We start from the raw sequence: 4,868 nt of genomic DNA on the forward strand, positions 1-4,868 counted from the left end.
TTCACAGATTTACAAATAACTTACAGGGTTTACAGAAGGTAGTGGTGAAAGACTTCTCTTGAAACATTATTCCATGAAATGCTTTACTGTTTGAGAAAACAGTAAAACAATATCAATTCTCGTTAGCGAGAATTACGGATTTATTTTAAACACATGTCATGACACGGCGAAACGCGCGGATACAAGGGTGGGTTTTCCCATTATTTTCTCCCGACTCCGATGACCGATTGAGCCTAAATTTTCACAGGTTTGTTATTTTATATAGAAGTTGTGGTACACAAAGTGTGGGCCTTGGACAACACTGTTTACCGAAAAGGTCCAATGGCTTTAACAGCTTTTTGATATCGGGCCCACATTGAGTTGCTGTACTAGACAACATATATTATCTTGAATTGTTAACCAGCATTATAATCATGTGTAATTCAGTGCTTAGGTTTCTGGAATAGGATAGAAACCGACCAGAGAATGTAAAGGTATCCGTAGTTTTAGTAACAAGCGCTAGGAGATAAAAACGACTATTAAAGGAACACGTTGCCTTGGATCGGACAAGTTGGTCTTTGAAAATATTTGAAACCGTTGGTTATGGGATGCATATGATTAGAAAGATATTTTATAAGTAGAATATAAAGATCCACACAAGTATCACTCGAAATTGCACGATTTTCCTTTTTACGTCGCGAACTAACACGGCCGGCCATTTTATGGAGTCAAAATTTTGTGTCTACAAAATGGCTGACCGTGTTTCTTTCGAGGCATGTTTGTGTGGATCATTATGTTCTACTTTTAAATTATATATCCAACCATTTGAATATCATTTTTAAAAAACGGCTTCAAACGCTTTTCAAAGACCAACTCGAATAATCCAAGGCAACGAGATCCTTTAAGTTGATACTATTGAACAGAAGTGTCAAAGTGTGCTATTAATAATGGCCTACATAGTTGAGAAGTATTTCTAGACTTATGTAGTTCATATAGAAAAAACACCCGTGTGAATGGTAAAGTATGTGTGATATTTATAGTCAATTGTATCCAATGATTTAACAGTTTGCCATGTATATTTTTTAAAAGAGTTATTAGCTCAGTGTAAATGATAAATTGGAGAGGGGGGGGGGCGTTATTGTCAGTACTCGTAAAATATTCAAATCTTAATGTAAGTATCTAGAATAAACAAATTAATTATGCTCCATCTATGTTTTTTTTGTTTTTGTAAAGCTGTTTTGACTGCGAGGTTCAATTCAGCAATATTTTGAGTTTTTTAAAAAAGATATTGCCTCACGCCATTGCGACTATAAACACGTACATATGATTTGAAATGTGCGAGTATAATTAGTTGAGATTTGGGGCAGCACCATTTCTAAATCTCTTTTGAGTGTTGGTGGTGGTTATGAAAAGAACCAGTGGTTGACTACTCAATGTTTTAATCAGTATGCTCCGATCGTCTGTATTCTCTGACGATCAGAGCATACTGATCGAAAAGTCAAGTTGTCAGCCCCCAGTTCCTTTTCATATTATGCCTGTCATAGGAATGTGTGGTGTTGTTTATAATGTACATTGTTTGTAAATATATAACGTGGTGTATATAATGGATTATTTACATCAATCAAGGTACCCTAAGGAGTCAAACATTATGGGCCCAATTTTTAGTTTAATCATGACATTTAGAAAATATGGTTGATTGTTTTTGTTTTGTTGTTTTGTTGGTAACGTTATTAGAGTGGCATCTTATGTTATTTAAAGTCACCTGGAAATATAATTTTTTTTCTTTCAAATATAAGAGTATATGCTTACGAACAATAAAACAATTTTTTTAGTAATTATTTGTCACGATTTATATGGTTAAAAAAATATATAAAGTTGTTTGGGGGGCTGACTCCGCCTACCCCTTTTGTGACGTCAATCGAGGCAGACTTTGCCTGCAATGGGTATAGTAAACACACGTGCAAAGTACATGTACGTCCAAGTCGTGAGTTGGTACATTTCAAAAAGTGTTTTTCTGCGTTCAGTAGCAATACACCCGGTCAGCATTGCCAGAAAAAAACAAAAGTTTTTTTTTGAAACGTACAAACTCACGATTTGGTCCGTACATGTACTTTGCAGTTGTGTTTACTCTACGCATTACAGGCAAAGTCTGCCATGATTGACGTCAGGAACAGCGCCCTCTCGGGTCGGGGTCTACTCTTAAATTTGTAAATAACATAAGAACTGATGTTTTTAAAACCTTAGTTAACTGTTTATTCACATTCCACTCATCAAAACACATCTATTAGTGACAAAAGCTTTATTTTGAAAAAATACCACTTCCAGGTGACTTTAAGTGTTTTTTTTTACTTTATGGACATGGTCATTTATTATAGGAATCAAGATCTGTGACAATCATTATTGAACTGCATGAAAAGTGTTAGAACATTTTCCCATTTTAGAAAGTTGTGATCACTGATCAGAAGTGTTTGTCGTAATGTTACAACCTCCAGCCAACTCCACATGCACATGCGCAACACGGTAGGGATTGGGTTTGTTGGGTCTTGCTAATGTCCTATTATTCTTTGGTCCAAGTTGAACAAAGAAACATTGTGGGGTCCATTGGTCTGATTTGGAAGAACCTACATGGACCCTCCTGTAAACTAAGGACCTATCTTTGTTCTCCAATTGTTTGGACTTTATACCTCTTAAGATTTTGCAAAATTGAAGGGGTTGAAAATGCAAGTGATAATGATAACTCTATTGAAAAAAAAAAAGTCAAATTAGAATATTCTAGTATTTAATTCCCACAATCATATTAAGCAGATAATGATGTAAATAGATATAGAAATGTAAACAACGATGTATTTTCAAAAACCATGTATAGTTGATTTTTATTACTTGAAAAATAAACATAACCAGTAAAATGAATAAATGTCTTCAATGGCCGTCATTGTTTTAAAAAAGTGCACAATTCTGTGCACTACCTTTGGAGCTACAATGGTAGTCTGGTGGGTGTCTTGTCTCACCTTCCACCTATGGGACCCCGGTTCAAATGGTTGGTTTTCCCTGGAATAATCATTATCTGGGGTTTTCCTCTCACATCTAAACAAAACTGAAATTTCTTCATTGTCTTCTCTTCTTGTTTGACTCCAATAACAGCGTTGAGAATTCACATCCAGATATAAAATATTCTGTCCGAACATCCAAGGAAATGATACATGACTTATTGTTTATGCCTTTTCCTTTGTAGATGTACCCTTTTTAGCCTGTGTTAATCACTAATTGATTAGTTTTTCTCCCTCTTCCAACAACTGATGATTTTGTCTTTTGTGCTTCCAAACTTTTGTGGTTAAAGGCAGTGGACACTATTGGTAATTACTCAATATAAGGATTGGCATAAAACCTTTCTTGGTGACGAGTAATGGGGAGAGGTTGATGGTATAAAACATTGTGAGAAATGGCTCCCTCTGAAGTGCCATAGTTTTCGAGAAAGAAGTAATTTTCCACGAATTTGATTTCAAGACCTCAGATTTAGAATTTGAGGTCTCGAAATCAAGCATCTGAAAGCTCACAACTCTGTGTGACAAGGGTGTTTTTTCTTTCATTATTATCTTCCAACTTCGACGACCAATTGAGCTCAAATTTTCACAGGTTTGTTATTTTGTGCATATGTTGAGATACACCAAGTGAGAAGATTGGTCTTTGACAATTACCAATAGTGTCCAGATTCTTTTAAGAGCCAATAAAGGATGATCTCAATATGTCAACTATTACCTTTTTATGGCCAAATAGACATCGTAGATACCGGTTAATAACCATTTTACTCTCAAAATTTGCATTTAGTAACAAATAACGAGTCAAAAATGCACCAGGCCGCGTGGCTTTTTCAGCCGAGAGTCAAAAACGGCTTATCAATTATGATGACCTCTTGACGCCAGTGACGATATTCCCCTAATTGGTTGTGAACACACTTCTCCAGCTTTGGCAAACTGAGGGCGCTATTTTCCACACCAAATAGCCGCCACTGACGTCACGATTCCTTTGTCGCGCATGTTTGTTCGACCCCACGTTTTTCAGAAATTTGGCTAGCAGCGTTCTGTAGAAAAACCCTTTTTACCATGTTTTAACGTGAGGTAAGAGACTCGTTATATTTTTGTTATGTTTCCTATGGACTCCAGCTATTAGAAAATATGTAATATCTATATATTTGAGATCATCCTTTATTGGCTGTTTAAACCAGCACCATCCTTTGCTTTTTCTATGTACTTTCCGTCTCTCCCTCTTTATCCCTCTCTCTCTTTCCACTTGACCGTTTCTCTTACACCAATACTTGTTGTGTCAAGGCCTGGAGTTTCATCTTTGAACATGTTGAAAGGGCAAGGCCATTTTAATTTTGCAAAGGGCATTTCCATTTGAAAATATTAAAAGTCAGTGGGAAACTTTTGACAGGCACCAAGGCCAAGACCAGGGGCAAAGGGGGCCATGGCCTTCCTGGCCTGCATGTCATTCCTGGCCTGTGTGTTGTCATTTAGCAATCGAGAAAGACTCTGCTAGGGTCCAATAGTCAGGCCATTAATATTTTTTGCAAAACAGTTTATTTTATTTATTTTTTAGTAAGGAGACAAATCACAAGACACAATTTTTGGCTTCATCTCAGATTTTTATTTCCTTCCAGAAAAATTGTGTCTTCAAATATTTACAAATTGCCCACATAAGAATATGCCTATATTCCTTGCAGTTAACAAATATACACACACAAAAAGAATAATGTCCATTTAAAATGAACAAGTTCAACAGTATCTAAGGTGTCGCTTGCAAATTTGTAAAGCTACGTCTGAAACCATTCTTCCTAAGTTGAACTAAAAGACAAGTTTGAAAACAATTTAAAAATGTTCATTTAATAGTCA

This window comes from Asterias rubens, chromosome 12 (genome assembly GCF_902459465.1).
Source record: "Asterias rubens chromosome 12, eAstRub1.3, whole genome shotgun sequence".
In the NCBI taxonomy this organism is placed as follows: Eukaryota; Metazoa; Echinodermata; class Asteroidea; order Forcipulatida; family Asteriidae; genus Asterias; species Asterias rubens.